Consider the following 18290-nt stretch of genomic DNA (forward strand, 5'->3'; position numbering starts at 1 on the left):
GCTGATTAAGGGACTTTGGCCACCAGCGATTATAACCCTACTCTTTACAAGAAGTGCCATGGGATTTTTAATGACCACAGAGAGTCAGGACCTGTGTTTTACGTCTCATCCGAAAGCATCACACAGTTGCTGCAGATTTGTCGGCTGCACATCCATGATGCGAATCTTCCCAAAGGTGCTCTATTGGATTGAGTTCTGGTGACTGTGGAGGCCATTTGAGTACAGGGAACTCATTGTCATGTTCAAGAAACCAGTCTAGGATAATGATGCTTTTATTCGAAGTGATGTACAAATGAGGATAATTAGAAGCACTTCAGGTCACTAGAGAGCAGCAATATACACTCATTGGCCACTTTATTAGGTACACCTTACTAGTACCGGGTTGAACCCTCTTTTGCCTTCAGAACTGCTTTAATACTTTTTTGGCGTAGATTTAACAAGGTACTAGACATATTCCTCTGAGATTTTGCTCCATATTGACATGATAGCATCACACAGTTGCTGCAGATTGTCCAGGATACGAATCTTCCGTTCCACCACATCCCAAAGGTGCTCTATTGGATTGAGATATGGTGACTGTGGAGGCCATTTGAGTACAGTGAACTCACTGTCATGTTTAAGAAACCAGTCTGAGATGATTCGTGCTTTATGACATGGTGCGTTATCCTGCTGGAAGTAGGCATCAGAAGATGAGTACACTGTGGTCATACAGAGATGGACATGATCAGCAACAATACTCAGGTAGGCTGTGGCGTTGACACAATGCTCAGTTGGTACTAATGAGCCCAAAGTGTGGCACACCATTACACCATCACCACCAGCCTGAACAGTTGATACAAGGCAGGATGGATCCATGCTTTCATGTTGTTGATGCCAAATTTTGACCCTACCATCCGAATGTTGCTGCAGAAATGGAGACTCGTCAGACCAGGTAACATTTTTCCAATCTTCTATTGTCCAATTTTGGTGAGCCTGTGTGAGTTGTAGCCTCAGTTTCCTGTTCTTAGCTGACAGGACAGGCACCCGGTTTGGTCTTCAACTGCAATAGCTCATCCACCTCAAGGTTGGACGTGTTGTGCATTCAGAGATGCTCTTCTGCAGACCTCAGTTCGACAGTTGTACCTAATAAAATGGCCAGTGAGTGCATGTATCACATAAATAACATGTAAGTAACACAAATTATTGAATTTAACCAAAGGCAATAATATTTCATTGTGTTTAAAGGAACTTAATTTTGTTAAGGTTTTAACTGTCTGGTCAACTAATTAGACTTTAAATTGTGAGAACATGCAAACTCGTCTAGCAAAACCCTAAACTGTTAATTAGCCTCATGGTTTTATTTATTACATTTAGCCTTTTATGTGTCTTCTTCTTTTTCAAAGCACAAGGCTTAATTAGCACAATTATGAATAAAATTCCCTGCAACGCGTGCACTTGATGTGAAATCTCCAGAAATGCGCTACTGGTTGAATACACATCTTGAAAGGGAAATGTTCTTGTGTCTCAGGCACAGATATGAGCACAGCTTGTCTCAGCAGTTCAGTGATTATGCATCTGTTCTGTGTGTGTGGTGGGATTACACTGAAACTAATTTAGCAAGAACCGCTGCTGATGCGCTTCTGATGCTACCTGGAGTATTCTCACGCTCCGCCGGCTCGGGACTCCATGAGAGAATCAAAGAGTAATTGGAGAATGTATTTTTAATCGCACAAACCCTAAAGAATACAGTAGATGATATTTAATGGTTGAGTGGAAAATATGATGGATTGAAGGATAAACACATGGATGGATGAATAAATAGAAAGATGGATTGATGGATGGATGAATGAATGGAAACAATGGGTGAATGGATAAACAGATGGACAGACAGATAGACAGATGAATGAATAAATAGAAAAATGCAGAGAAGGATGGATGGATGGAAAGATTAGAAGGGGGATAGATGAATGGATAGAAGGATAAACAGATGGATGAATAAATGATGCACAGTAAGATGGATGCATGGGTTGATGGATATATGAAAATAATGGATGGCCGGATAAAAGAATGGACTGAAAGATTGACAGATTAGTTGGTTGAAAGATAGACAACAGAAAGTTGGTTGGATGAAGGATTAGAAGACAGATGGATGGATAAACAGATGAATGGATAAATTAAATATGCAAAGATGGATGGATGCATGGATAAATGGGGAAAAAAATAGGTGGATGGATAAATGGATGGATAGACATAGACAGATGGATGAATAAATAGAAAGATGCACAGAAGATTGGATGGATAGAAGACAAATGTAAGATGGATGGATGGAAAATGGGTGGATGGATAAACAGATGGATAGACATAGACCATTGGATGAATAGATAGAAAGATGCACAGAAGGATGGATGGATGGATGGATGGATGGATGGATGGATGGATGGATGGATGGATGGATGGATGGATGGATGGATGGATGGATGGATGGAAAAGTGGGTGTATAGATAAACAGATGGATTGACAGATGGATGGATAAAAAGAAAAATGTTGAATGGATGGATAGATAGATAAAGGGTGGGAGGAATAGATGAAGGGACAGATGGATAGATGAATGGAAAAAAATGGATGTATAATAAACAGATGGATAGGCAGATGAATAAATAGAATATGCATGATTGGATGGATGGATAGATGGATGGTGGAAAGATGAGAAGATAAAGTAATAGATGGATGGATGGGTAGATGGATGAATAAACAGATGGATAGATATATAGACAGATGGGTGAATTAATAGAAAGATGCACAAAAGGCTGGTTGGTTAGTTGGATGGATGGAAAATGGGTGGACGGATAAAAAGATGAATTGACAGATGAATAAAAAGAAAGATGCACAGAAGGTTGGATGGTTGAAGGGAGGGAAGAATAGATGAAGAGACAGATAAACAGATTGATAGGTCAATGGGTAAAAATGGGTGGATGAAAACAGATGCATAGACAGATAGGTAAATAAATAGAATATGCATGCATGGATGGATGGATGGATAGATGGAAAGCTGAGAAGACAGATGTATGTATGGATGAATGAATGAGTCAACAGGTGAACAGACATACATACTGTAGATAGATGAATGAATTAAAATATGAGAAGAGATGGATGATAAATGGATAGACTTTATTGATTATTTAAACATAAACAGTCTTATTTACATTTTATTAAATATACAAATAGGGCGCACGGTGGTGCAGTGGGTAGCACAATCGTCTCACAGCTAGAAGGTCACAGGTTCGAGCCCTGGCTGGGTCAGTTAGTGTTTCTGTGTGGAGTTTGCATGTTCTCCCCATGTTTGTGTGGGTTTCCTCCGGGTGCTTCAGTTTCTCCCACAAATCCAAAAACATGTGGCACAGGTGAATTGGATAAGCTTAATTGTCCATAGTGCATACTGTATTATAGTATTTATTTATTTATTTTTCTTAACATGCATAAAACATTCACATTTTGATGTCTTTGATGTTGATTGATGAATTATTTGGTGGATTGATTGTCTGACTGTAAGCAGTGTACTCCAGCACTATTCTCATCAAATAAAAAGACTACAAATATAAATTGTCAGACATAAATAGATTGTTTCCTAAGAGCGGCCGAGACGGATCTAGATCTTTTATATGCTATTTTTACGGGCTGTATTTTTATAGGCTATACATCTTTGTGACAACTCAAAGAAGCAGCAAATATCTGAAGTGTGGTCTAGCAGTTATCACAAAGCCGTGGCATAATGTGTGTGTGTGTGTGTGTGTGTGTGTGTGTGTGTGTGTGTGTGTGTGTGTGTGTGTGTGTGTGTGTGTGTGTGTCGAGTCCTGTTCATATCATTTTTCAAATCACTGGAGTAGTTCGCCTCTTTCTAAAGTGTCTCTTTCTGCCATCGCTGCCAGTACAAAGTGCCAGAAAGGCCAAAAAAACAAATGAGTGGACAAAAAAAAAAAAAAAAAAGCTCTGTGATGAATCTGGAATCCACTTCCTCTCTGACACTGCAGCGAGTCTGATCCCGATCCTGATTCTGGCCCAGAGAGTATTATGGAGCTCTGTGAATGAGCCATCAAGCTTAAAGGACTCCCTGTTTCTGATTTACAGCTACACAAGAGCCATACATCTAAAGAAAGTCTGCTTACTCAGCTTATCCGCTGCCAACAGCCAGCCAAGATGTTACATTTAGCACCGTGAGGAAGATGGAGTAGTGTTAATGCCTGAAGGATTTTGGCTGAAAGAGAACAGCAGGAGGGATGCAGGGCAAAAGGAAGCCATAAAGTCTCTAAAAGGATGTTGTGTTAAACAGAATCTATTTTCGGGCCCGGCTTATACGCCTGCGTTTGAAAGTGTAACACCATTATATTTGACAACACAATCTGTAACTTGGAACTCAACGCCAGTGGAAATAGCAGACTAAAGATGGTTTTGAAAACAGTTCAGCGTGGTTGTCCTAGAGGTATTTGCACCATTAGTCATATTCATGCAGAGGGAAATTGTCAGTCGTTTCCCATAATGGCTGCCTCCAATCTGATTGGCTGGATTATATTAAAGCTAGATTTGTGGACAGCATGCACTGCTGTTTAAACCTGATATTAATGGCTCAGTACAGGTCGGCACGGGTCACCTTTATCAGGTTTGTGTTTCCACTGCCAAAAGGCTACCAATGGTACTTTTTGTGGGCGTAGTGTACGACAGAAAGTTTCAGATGATGTCATTCTCGCTCAAGGAAATGTCAAAGTAAAGAAGTAGGGGTCGTTCACATATCATATGAGAAGCACTTCTAACAAAACAGATGCTTTATACACATAAATACTTCTGTATAAATGTTCAGGGGTGCAACTGCACATTTACGAATGGGTATGCGGCTTCAAGTATTGCGCGCCCTATATAATCTAATTATATTTTATAACAGGCAAGTGACAGTGCCAAAATATTTCCATCAATAAATTAAATATATTTTTTCCTCATCAACATGCTTCAAACCAAGTGTGCCGCAAGCCTACGTTTGAGTGAAGGTTTCGGCCGTTAGATCGCCCCCTGGGGGCTGACTGCTGTACAAGTCATAAAGCCCGCCTCCTCCTTGTTAATGAAGGAGACTTGAGCCCAAATAAAAAAAATATTACACTTGCAATAAAATGTCCCGAAAGATAGTTCTGGTCGATTAAGGCACTGGTTATTGTGCTGAAATAGGTGCAGATCTTCATTTTTGTAAACAGTTTGTTTTTAGCAGTAATTTAATGCTGGGCGTGTCATCGTGATTGACAGCTGTGATTGACAGTTTCTCAAAGCGCGGCGTCTGAGCTTCGGCAGGAGACTGAAGTAGACTGAAATGTTATTATTCGATTTCTGTGTTATTTTACCATGACAAAATGAGTTCAGCAGTAAACTATAGTTTCTGACATACATGATCCTGGTGGAACTCTGTTTATTCGCTAAGTTCAGGGCTTTTTTCGGGCTTTATTAGTTTGCTGATACACGCCTAGCCACCCAGATAGCAAAACACAGTTCCGGCTAGATTCTCGCCTGCCGGAGACTTATCTCTTAGAGCTCAGACTGACTAATGTTACCTCTGCTGGACCTACTCCGGATGCCTGGACTCACTGCCCAATTCCAGCCCGAGTCAATCGAGCCAGATGCGGCGGCCGAGCGAGCAGGCGCTGCCGCATGCGAGCCGGAATCAGCCCGCGACGCCGCGAGTAAGTTATGTGCTGCGGCCTGGAGCTGGCGCGATTGAATATATAAAACCCTCATATTTGTTAACGTTATTACATCCATTTGTGTTGATATGACAGCAAACGCATGCTGAGAAGTTCGGGGGGCGTAGTTGATTTTACATAAAGCGTTTGGTTGGAAGCTCGACTCTGCTCATTTTCGCGGCTCCTCCTCTGGCTCCATCAGACAATCCTTCTGCGCATGTCTGGCTCCAATTTCAGCAGTCTTTTGCGACAGTTTGTGCCCGTCAAGCAGGCGTTTTGCCCTCAAGGCGTTCAATGGGAAAAAGGGCTGTCGCGTCGTCCATATTTTTTACAGTCATTGCTTCAAACTAATACATTTTACAGTTCTGAACACAACTGAAATAATATGTAGTGGTAAAAGGTATAATTACATTAAGCATATTAAGTCGCAAAGATTTACATCTTATCCCAACCCAAATTTCTTATCAATTTAATTTTCCTCACTAAATGATTATAGCACCTTATAAATTGCCTTGCTTTTGGAATGTTTGTACTATATTTTTCAAAACAAGATGATAGACATGGGAGTCCTAAAGGGCAAAATAACTTTGCAATTACTTCTCGGTGAGCGGTGTAAGGTTTGTCTTTGCATGAACAATTGACTGAAACTGCTGTTACACCTCTCATTAAGAGATATAAAAAAGACTGCAAACTGTTTAGAGTAAAAAACAAACAGACAAACTGCCTGAAATGATCTATTTTGTTAAAATGTTATTTGCAAACTCTGTTTGTAGCTACAATTAAAATAGTTTTGAGCAAAAGTAGTTACCAAAAGGCCTGATGAATGAATACGATGTATAATAAATTCATAAAAACATGTATATGGTATGAAAAATGGGGGGGGGGGGGTATATATTTTTTTTATTTAATAAAATACAATATTATCTGTGTATAAAATGCTAAATAATCATTAAAGAAATATTTTATTATTTGAAACTTTTAATATGGATAATTTCAAAAATAGTTTTGGCACAATGGCGTCCCTATGCGCCGCATATACTGCATACCCATTTATGTATATATAAATATATATATATATATATATATATATATATATATATATATATATATATATATATATATATATATATATATATATATATATATATATATATATATATATATATATATATATATAATTATTTATATTTATATTCTTTTTTTTACCTCACAAAAGTATATAAATATATATATATATATATATATATATATATATATATATATATATATATATATATATATATATATATATATACATATATACATACATATATACATATACATATATATATATATATATATATATATATATATATATATATATATATATATATATATATATTATAATTATTTATATTTATTTTTTTTTTTACCTCACAAAAGTATATAAATATATATATATATATATATATATATATATACTTTTGTGAGGTAAAAAAAAATAAAAGTGGGACCCTTGGATTTGCCATAGCTTTAGGGCCCAATGTGTTTTTAATCCGGCCCTGCCTACAGTCAGTACAAACCTCACATCTGTATCTTTAATCTTCACCAGTACATGTAACCTCTATTATAAAGTAATCCCGTCATTCCCAGTTCCTAATACTCCAAAAGGTAAAGCTAATAATTAAACATGGCAATTTGTTCAGGTTTTAGGTTGCTGAAACAATCATTTGCTCATTGTTTTTTCAGGCATCACTCTCATGTTTGTTCTCTTCTGAAACGATCCGCACTCCTCAACACGTTGAGGTGGGCCTCAAAATGGGAGGGATTTGGATTCTATTTTAACATCAGGAAATAAAAAAGAGACTCATTGTGATTTTATCACTTCAATATGACTGTAGACACTCTACACAGTTCTGTCCAAACAGCTTACAAATGAAGATTTTCATCATAGATGGCCATAAGTGTCTTTTTTTTATTAAGAACTAAGTCACCTGTAATTGTGTTGACTCACTAAAGTTGTATAGAGGTCTTATCTCAAGACACCTAGAATGGACATGGCAGTGTCTTAATGAAACCATCACCCATCCTCTCCATTCACACCACTCCAGTCTTTATCTCCATTTCAGTCCAACCATTTTTTTCCCTTAACCTCCCTCTACTCTTTCTTGCCTCTGTCCAGCCAAAGAGATACAGATAGCGAACAGAAACGGCTGCCTAGTCAAATCTGCTAGCGCTCTTATCGCTAAGCAGAGAGTACCGGTTGGACAGGCCCAAGCTCTGGCGGATTGGTAAAAACTATTGTGTCTAAACTCTAAACGTTGCCAATGGCTTGTGCCAAACTTAGAAACCCGTGCACGTTTTGGAGCACACAACAGAGTGGTGTGAGGCTGCCAAGATCACAAATGAATAGCATTATGTAGGGCGGAAGGATGCAGTAACGGTGGAGAGAGACGTTTAAGATGTATGTTTAATTGCAGCGGCGGATTGGACGGCTCGGATTGAGGGTTCGAAAGAGAAAGAGGCAAAGAAATGTGACGTGATCGGCATGGTGAAGAGAGAGTGTGGTTGGGTACGGGCAAGTTCACACAAGGACAATGTTGTTTAGGATGACAGGCATTATGTTGGTGACAACTGGCCTATGCAGATAGACGTGCTTATTCTGAAACGTTTCAATGACCTTCACGGATGTAAAGCAAGATTTGAATGGGAAACCATTTGAATGCTGAAGCAATGAAAAGATGAAGTAATTGGCTTGAATTTTTTGGTATAAGTATGTACTGTATATGGGTCAATGACGAATCAGTATATTTTGGTGTCTGCATTCAATTTACTTTACAATAAATGCTTATACAAACAGGCCATTTTAAATGCAAATAGTCCTGTTTAGCTAGCTTTTGTGAAAATAAAATGTCAAAATAGCTGTGAAATAATGTTTCAGACTGCAATGTGTTAATTCATTGTAATGGTTTATAAATTATTAAACCTTTTAGCTTCAAATATAATATGATATTATAAATATAATTATAATATATATAAAAAAAAATAATTGTACATAAGTAATTGAGCAAATTTCAAGACAAAATTGAAGTTGGTTTGACAAATCCACACAAATTAGCATGTTGCTAGCATGTTGTCATATAGTTAGCATTCGTTTGTAGGTCTAAGTTTCATGAATAAGCATGACATTATGTTTCTACAAAGACTTTATTAAGATTATGCACTTAGCATGTTGTTTCTGATATGGATTAGCATTAATGTTTCCATGAATTGATATACTACTAGCATGCGTTCTCTCAACGCAATTTCACAGCAATTCGTAACTTTTTGATTTAGTGGCTAATTCGTATGGATTTGTACGATCTAATTCATACAATTTAGTATGATTTGCTTATCCCCCAATGACTGTAGGGGTTAGTAGTGGGGTTTGGTGCCACGCCTCCTTTTTAAAACTGTACATTTTTGTACGACTGAACTCGTACGAATTAGCCACTAAACTGACAAAACGTAAAATACTTACGTTTCCTCGTGAGATCAGGCTGGTTATTTTGTTTCTAGTAAATTTTGTAATCATGTTTCTTGTACAAATTCATGTTTATAAAATATTTTAATTTTTAGCTTTAAATAGCATAGTAAACCAAGTACAAAGATTAAGTAAAGTAATCGAGTGAAGTTTAAAGACAAATTTAACGTTGGATTAACAAATCCACACAAATTAGCATGTTGCCATATAGTTAACATTAATCTGTGGGCCTAAATTTCATGAATTAGCATAAGATTATTATATTTCTTTGGCCTAGGATGATTGGCTGGTTTTAGCTGGTTGACCAGCCTGGTTTTAGAGGGGTTTTGGCCAATTCCAGGCTGGTTTCCAGCCATTTCCAGCCTGGTCTTAGCTGGTCCGGCTAGAAAGTGACCAGCTAAAACCATCTAAAACCAGTTTGACTGTCCTGGTTTAAGCTGGACATAGCAGGTTTTGGCTGGGCTCCCAGCCTGTCTAGGCTGGTCAAGCTGGTTTTAGCTGGTCATCTCCCAGCCTGACCAGCTAAAACCAGGCTAGAAATGGCTGGAAACCAGCCTGGAATTGGCCAAAACCCCTCTAAAACCAGCTTGGTTGTCCAGCTAAAACCAGCCAACCATCCTAGGCTGGTTTAAGCTGGATTTTTCAGCAGGGTTATAGCACAAATACTGGCATATTTAACATTAACATGCTGTTAGCATTTCAGTAGCATGTTTTTAAGCATGAATTAGCATGAGGTACTGTAATATCCCAGCATGTTGGCTGTTTTGCATGACTAAAATGACAATTATTTGCAATACCAGGGATGGCTTTTGCCTCAAAACCACTTCTGTAATCATTTAAAATTATATTTGACAGTCTGAAATTATCAAAAGAATGTGTAGTGCTGCAGAAGACGGAGTTTATTGCACTTAAATGTTGGATAATTTCACATTTCATGGTTACAAAACCACATCATTGAGTGAAATGCCAAAAACACTGAATACAGTTTGAAAGAGACATTTAGTCATTTAGAGTAACTCAGTTCAGATGAATCAGCATGTTTAGCGCTGACCAACACTGCATTAGCACAGTCATTTATCATTAAAGTGTAATATGAAAGAGATGGACAGACCTGCTTTTATTATGGAAAGATATCTGATTAAACCTCACCATAGATTGCGAGAGAAGAATTCAATGCGAGACATTTGTGCTTTACACACAGTCCAGTGTTGTGGGTTAGAAAGAGGGAGAGATTACGGCGCAGATTTATGAAAGTGTAAAATAAAAGTGAAGTTGAAAAGGAGATGGAGTAAAGCACAGAACAAGGTCTCGGCTCTGCACTGTAGCCTGTGTGGGTTCGACTGGAGTGAATCTCAATGTGCTGTCGATGTGTGGGTGTTTCTTGCATGCTAAACAGGACTGGGAGCCAAAGCTGGCTTTACAAAATGAGCCACATTTATAAAAGACGGCAGGTAGTTGTTCGAATGATGTCAGAAGATCTGGACAAATCTGCATGCGCATTGTTTAAAAGGCTTTATTTTTGTGATTTTTCAGTACATCTTCAGTCACATTTATAGGCTTGATTATCAATACATTTATTGTTCAATGTGCATGTAGAGATCTTTATTAGAAAAACCTTCAAAAGTGCACATTTATACTCCGATTCACGCTAACATTTACAGCACATTTAATAATCTGGCAGACGCTTTGATGCAAAGTGAACAACAAGTGAGGAAAATAGGAGTAATCAACCACACACAAACATGCACACACGCATTAAGTAAATTATTACATTACATTGTTAAATTAGTAATGTTTAATAGAATAGAAATTAAAAATAACTACATAAATAGTAAAATAAATATTTTGTGTGTATGTAGCATATTTAAAGTGAATAATGTGTAAACAATTGTATATAACAATTGTGTAAACAAATGTAATGTATATATGTGTATATATATGTATATGTATGTATGTGTGTGTGTGTGTGTGTGTGCGTGGGTATGGCTGAATATTGGCGCTGGTGGGAGACGTGCGTTGGTTATTAATAATAATATAATTATATATATATATATATATATATATATATATATATATATATATATGTATGTATGTATGTATGTATGTATGTATGTATGTATGTATGTATGTATGTATGTATGTATTTATGTATGTATGTGTGTGTGTGTGTGTGTATGTGTATGTATATATATATATGTATATATATAAATGTATATATATATATATATATATATATATATATATATATATATATATATATATATATATATATATATATACGTTTATATATGTATGTATATTATATATATATATATATATATATATATATATATATATATATATATATATATATATATATATATAGAGAGAGAGAGAGAGAGAGAGAGAGAGAGAGAGAGAGAGAGAGAGAGAGAGAGAGAGAGAGTTCGTCATAATTAATAATAATATAATTATAATACAAAATAAATAATTAGATCTTTCATTAAAGTTAGCAAATACTTAAATTAACTTAATTAGTAAGGTGTGTGTGGGATTATTAATAATTATACATTTTATACTAATGATTATTTTTTAATCGTATTAATAAATTGATATTAATTAATTTCATTGCGTACACATTTCTATAAACATGTATATATTGCCATTGTAAACATATTCATACAAAACGTATGATTACAATGGTAATATAGGGATGTGTTATTGTATATTTATTGTATATTTTATTAAATACAATATATGTGTTTTATATTTATTAATCAGACATTACAATTGTATAATGGCACACCATTTATTAAACATGAAAGGACAAAATATGTGGTGCAGCTCTCAAACAAATACACAAAACTAATGAAACTTCCTTTCACGCTTGAAAAAACTATTGAACTGGCCTTCATGAACTGGTTGGCAGATTCGAATGGATCCATTCACAGTTCTGCCACAAATATAGCACAAATGGTTCAAATATAAGGCAGGCAATGGAGCTTCATTCAAATAAAAGAGTTACTTGACCAGATCTAATAGCCTGAATTAACAACTGTGGTGCACTTTCTCTTTAGTTTGTGAGCACAATACAGATTTGAAGACTGAAAGGGGGCTTGTGGGAACAATATCTTCGCACTGAACCTCTAATAACTTTTCATAACTCACTGTTTGGTCTTCTGAGATACCGCTGAAAATTAGAGATTATATTGCACGCTGAATCAGATTAAAACCAATAGATGATGGCACAATATCAACCTGGTTGGTATCAAAAAGTAAATTATTACAGTAATAAATAGTGTCAGGATGTACTGTGATAAACAATAAAACTGCCATGCTTGTTATTAATTGTTTAGATGTAAAATAATTTCACTGTGGTGACCTCTGATAAATCAGAGACTAAGCCATATGGGCCAGTAGGGGCCTTCTGCACCTACTGGTAGGCTCGGAAGGCTGTTTTATCCATCCACATGGTTAATCAGCTATACTAATAAATAAGATCCAGATCTGATCCAGATCTGTTTTTACATTACTGTGATGGTTGGGTTTAGGGTTACGGTAGACGTTAATAAAATACAATTAATGGAAAATTTTATAAATAATATAAATAATTCCTGTTAACTTCAGCTGTATGTGATCTATAGCTGATTAACCATTTGGATGGATGATAACAGCCTTCTGAGGCTACCAGTAGGCGCAGAAGGCCCCTACTGACCATATTTATCAGCTAATAAACACAATAACGCCCATTCAATCCAATGATAATAATAATGTTGTGCAAATAATTTTCTTAAAGTAATTTTCCATTACAAATCAGTGTTTTGTGTTATTTAACAGCTCGTGTTTCATATTAGTGCATTAAAGAAAATAAATTAATTCAAATTAAATACATATAAAAATCATCAACATATGATTTTCTGCTTGCACAGTGTATAACTGTCTGCACTTTGTTCTCTTTCTTCATTATTTGTGATTCTTGTTTTATTTTAACAAAAGTGTGAAGAGCTTAAAATTGAATAGAAATAGAGCAGTCAATATTTTTTTAAACCGTATGTTGTTTATTTACACAGCCGTAATTATTAAATTAACAGTATGCAATGCATTGGGTTAAAATAACCTAGAGTTGGGGAGGTGCTATGGTAACCTATAGTTGGGTTATAGGGTGGGGATTTTCAAAGATAATATTTTAATATTTTTATTTATTGTGTGTATTTATTTATTTATTTATTTATTTATTTATTTATTTATTTAATTATGTATTGTGTGTATAAATTTATTGTGTTTATTTATTTATTATGTGTATTTATTTATTTATATAAAATAAAATTTATTTATTTATTTATATTATTGACCATATGTTTTTTTTAACTCTGCCATGCTTTTAAGCTGATGTCTGATATAATCTGTACACATGTTAACATATAGATAGATAAATAAATGAATAAGAAAACAGATTTTTATTCTGTTTTTATTATTGTTATTATTATTATTATTATTATTATTTTATTAACATATCAGTGTTAACATGTGCCTCTACAGATTATATAAGACATCAGTTTAAAAGCATGATAGAGTTATAAGCATGGGGTCAATAATAAATAAATAGTAGGAATTGTAATAATTATAATTTATATGTAGTTTATGTAATATTTATATTTTAATTAATATTATAAAAATGCCAACTAATGAAAAAGCAGTGCAAGTTTTCCCATCGCCACACTAACAAGTGCTTTAATTACAAAACAATCAGTGCATTGGGTTAAAATAGTTGGAAGGTGATGACATAGTTGGGTTGAATGTTGGGGTTTTTCAAAGATTTTTATTTATTTTTTAAATATTTTTAATTTTATTTACATTTTTATTATTATTTAATATTATTGACCCCATGTTTAATAAATAAATAAATAAATAAATAATAGTAGGAATAAATAATAATAATAATAATAATAATAATAATAATAATAATAATAATAATAATAATAATAATAATAATAATAATAAGAAGAAGAAGAAGAAGAAGAAGAAGAAGAAGAAGGCTGCTATCTAACAGCTTTTAATTCTAAATCTTTATTGCAAGAGAGCAGATTCAAAATGAGGCTATTCTTTTAAATATCATAAAACGTCTGCTAATGAAAAAGCAGTGCTTGTTTTCCCATCAGCACCCTAACAAGTGCTTTAATTACAAAACGATCCGAATAAACTCTTTTTGCATCAGCCGCCCTTTTAATTTAGTCACGAGCGAAATGGTACAAAAAAATGAAAATAGCGGATGTTAAATTATCTCACGGGCGTCGTCAGAAGACTCCTGCTCCAGTTAATCATATTGATTACAGCCTTCAAAGGCATCAATCATTAATACGCAGTCATATCTGTCATCGGATGAAAGCATGGCACTTTAACTGGCATCGAGAAAGGAGAAAAGCAGATGTTTAAAATAGAAGCTCATCAACCTGAAGTGCTTAAATAAACCCGAGAACTCCACTAGGTGGCACTGTTGATCCAGGGATTTCTATTCATTTATTTTTATTTTTTGCTTTTTGAGAGGAGAAAAAGAAAGAAAACATTGCAGCAGTGTTAATTATTTCGATTTTATACCGCTTGTTTCTGGGTCAGTGATTCATTGTTACGTTTAATGGAACCATCTTCACCTAAATCTGGTTAAATCCATCATTACAAGACGGTGTGTGAGTTTTGTGTGTGCGCATGCGCGTGTTTGTGTGAAGTTGTGTTGCGTTATGGCGGATGACAGCTATAGGCTATCTTTGAAATTGGAGATCCTCTGATCTGCGTTCGTGGATGATCATGAGAGGCACCGTGAAACACACCCGCGTATCTCGGTGGGTTTCAGTGAGCCATGTGCAACCGTGGAAATCATATCTCTAGCACAGCAGGCTCACACAGAGCTGAACATGATGTGCTGGCCAATTAAAATCTGAAATAGTGGTGCGGTTATCCGTTTGAGCGCGTCACGTTGATCGAGACAGCGCGGGGACGCACACGCGCTTGTGCTCAACTCTGTTCGTCGAGGTTTAATACAGTGATGTCACGCTCCAGGCAAAACATTTCTGGGTATTTCACAGCAGCTTTTAGTGATGGATAGGTAGGTTTGTGCAGCACTGAGCTTTTAATGGACATCTAGGTGTTGTATAATGTCTGTTTGATGTCGTGAAAACTCGAGTATTTTTACATTCAACTGTTATTTTGGGTGAAGCTCTTCAGTGCCTTGCAGTAAATGAGGAAGGGGTTGTGATAAAGTGGGTTGTGTTTGGTTGGGGGTGTTGTTATTAGGTGGTCCACACCGTAAACAGGCCCGTAGACAGCCCGGTGAAAGGGGTGGTCCTTTTTTTTATCAATAAGTGGACCATTTTCCAGTTATTCGCGTCATTTTCTATTTAATTATGAGGTTTAAATATTGCATTTTAGTGGCACAGTGGGTAGCACGCTCGCCTCACAGCAAGAAGGTCACTAGTTCGAGCCTCAGCTGGGTCAGTTTGCATTTATGTGTGGAGTTTACATGTTCTCCCAATGTTCATGTGGGTTTCATGCTCTGGTTTCAAAATGCTACCTTGCTGAGGATGAAAGTCTTAAAACCCTAAAATCAAGTCTGAAATTCCAGCCCTAAATTTTTGAACGGTGGAGTGTGCAGCGGGAATGCAGTTTTAACTATAGATGTTAATATTTAAAAACCTCGTCCGACCAAATAAAGTCAGATAAGTGATGAATTTTACAGTGTTAAAGTAAAAAACATCAGATGTCTTCGCTGTTTAAATAAACATTGGTACAAGTCAGTGATCCTAATTATGAATTTAACATTTCCGAAAATTCATCCATTCATTTATTTTCCTTTGGCTTAGATTTCAGAGGTCTCCACAGCGGAATGAACCACCAACTATTCCGGCATATGTTTTACACAGCGGATTCCTTTCCAGCTGCAACCCAGTACTCACAAACACCCATACACACTCATCTACACACACTACAGCCAATTTAGTTTATTCAATTCACCCATAGCATATGTCTTTGGACTGTGAGGAAACCGGAGCACCCAGAGGAAACCCATGCCAACACGTGGAGAACATGCAAACTCTAAACTTAAATGTCAACTGGCCAGAGAAAAGGTATCATATATTCAAGTAGAGATCATTTGTTCCAAACCTATGCAATGAACATTCATTCATTTTCTTGTCGACTTAGTCCCTTTATTAATCCGGGGTCGCCACAGCGGAATGAACCGCCAACTTATCCAGCAAGTTTTTACGCAGCGGATGCCCTTCCAGCCGCAACCCATCTCTGGAAAATGCAATGAACATGAAAAGTTTGCATGTTGTAAATCCAAGAGTACAGTCAACATACTGTACATCTGTTAAAGTCCTGTCCACTAGAGGTGATGTTTACATTTTCTGGCTGTCAGATTCAAAGGCTAATTAAGTATGTAGGCTGTAGGCTAAGCAGCACAGCAGATCTGTAGGCTCAGCGACACATAGGCTAAGCTGGCAAACATTTGCCACTCTGAGCTTGTGTGTATATGTGCTGATATGAAGTTTATTACCTTGATGATGCTCAATAGACCAAATGCAATTTCATGTCAGCTCCTATCTGACGTTGACCCTGTCTATTAATCAATAAATTAAAATAGCATGATAATACTGGTCGGAACTGGTAAATATACCTTAGCACAGAGTGTTTGTTGAGAGCCTGTGACTCATTGAATCACTGACGAGTGAGTGAATCTGTGAGTCAGTACCTTTTATCTTTTTTTATGCTTTATTGGCTCGCTGCAGTGCATTTGGGTATTGCATGTATTGTGAAAGATATAATGCTGCCTAAAATATATCTTAGAAAGCGACACAATTAGGATGCCTTCCTTTTGGAAAAGCCTTTATTTCAAGAGCACTTGTGATGCCTTACAGTGAGTCAATGAGGGAATCGATGAGTCAGTGAGTGAATCAGTAAGTGCATGATTGAGTCAGGATATATTAAGCATATATAGTTTGAGTTGAAGTGTGCTGATTAGATATGAGAAAAATCATCTTTTATTAATTAAACTTTGTGATGGTTATTTTTTTTTTTGTCTTGAGAAAAACTATTGAGAGAAATGGAAATGCAGTTTGTGATTGATAAAGGATATACGTGATGATATATATTGTAAGTGGAACAGTCTTTGTCATAGAAGCATGACTGGGTGAGTGAGAAATTGCTCTTGTGAGGGATTAAGTCATGTTGGGATTGAATGAGTGGGTGAATGAGGAATTAAATGAGTGAGTGAGGGATTGTGTGAGTGAAGGACTGATCAAGTCATGTATGGATTGATTGAGTGGGTGGATGAGGAATTGAATGAGTGAGTGAGGGAATTATTAAGTCATGGAGGGATTGAGTGAGTTGGTGGGTGAGGAACAAGTGGGTGAGAGAAATTGAATGAGCGAGTGAGGGATTACATGAGTGAGGGACTGATCAAGTCATTTGAGTGAATGGGTGAATGAGGAATTGAATGAGTGAGTGAGGGATTGTGTGATTGAGGGACTGATCAAGTCATGTGGATTGATTGAGTGGATGAATATGGAGTTGAATGAGCGAGGAAGGGATTACATGAGTGAGGGACTGATCAAGTCATTTAGGGATTGATTGAGTGGATGAATATGGAGTTAAATGAGCGAGTGAGGGATTTCATTAGTGAGGGACTGATCAAGTCATTTGAGTGAATGGGTAAATGAGGAATTGAATGTGTGAGTGAGGGACTGATCAAGGATGAATATAGAATTGAATGAGCAAGTGAGGGAATGATTGAGTCATGGAGGGATTGAGTGAGTTGGTGGGTGAGGAACAAGTGGGTGAGTAAGAGATTGATTAAGTCATTGGGGGACTGAGTGCGTGGGTGAGAGGAATTGAATGAGCGAGTGAGGGATTACATGAGTGAGGGGCTGATCAAGTCATTTACGTATTGAGTGAATGGGTGAATGAGGAATTGAATGAGTGAGTGAGGGACTGCGTGAGTGAGGGACTGATCAAGTCATGTACGGATTGATTGAGTGGGTGAATGAGGAATTGAATGAGCGAGTGAGGGATTGGGTGAGTTGGTGAGTGAGGAATTGAACAAGTGAGTGAGTGAGAGATTA

At 36.4% G+C, this 18290-nt stretch overlaps 1 long non-coding RNA gene across 5 annotated transcripts in view; it reads left to right on the forward strand.

The window, feature by feature from the left end:
- The window catches only part of LOC147846654 (uncharacterized), a 124718-nt gene that overhangs the window by 8767 nt on the left and 97661 nt on the right, over positions 1-18290 (forward strand). Inside the window, exons 1-2 of one of the 5 annotated variants that reach the window (XR_015476121.1) lie at positions 15146-15277; positions 16032-16295. The exons of 2 other annotated variants lie outside the window; for them this stretch is intronic. This is a non-coding gene — a long non-coding RNA (uncharacterized LOC147846654). Of the gene's footprint in view, positions 1-15140; positions 15278-16031; positions 16296-18290 lie in introns of those variants that run through there. 2 more of the 5 variants (XR_015476123.1, XR_015476122.1) reach the window with 2 other exon arrangements.

The sequence above is a fragment of the Danio rerio genome, chromosome 1 (assembly GCF_052040795.2).
Source record: "Danio rerio strain M-AB ecotype USA chromosome 1, GRCz13ab, whole genome shotgun sequence".
Classification (NCBI taxonomy): domain Eukaryota; kingdom Metazoa; phylum Chordata; class Actinopteri; order Cypriniformes; family Danionidae; genus Danio; species Danio rerio.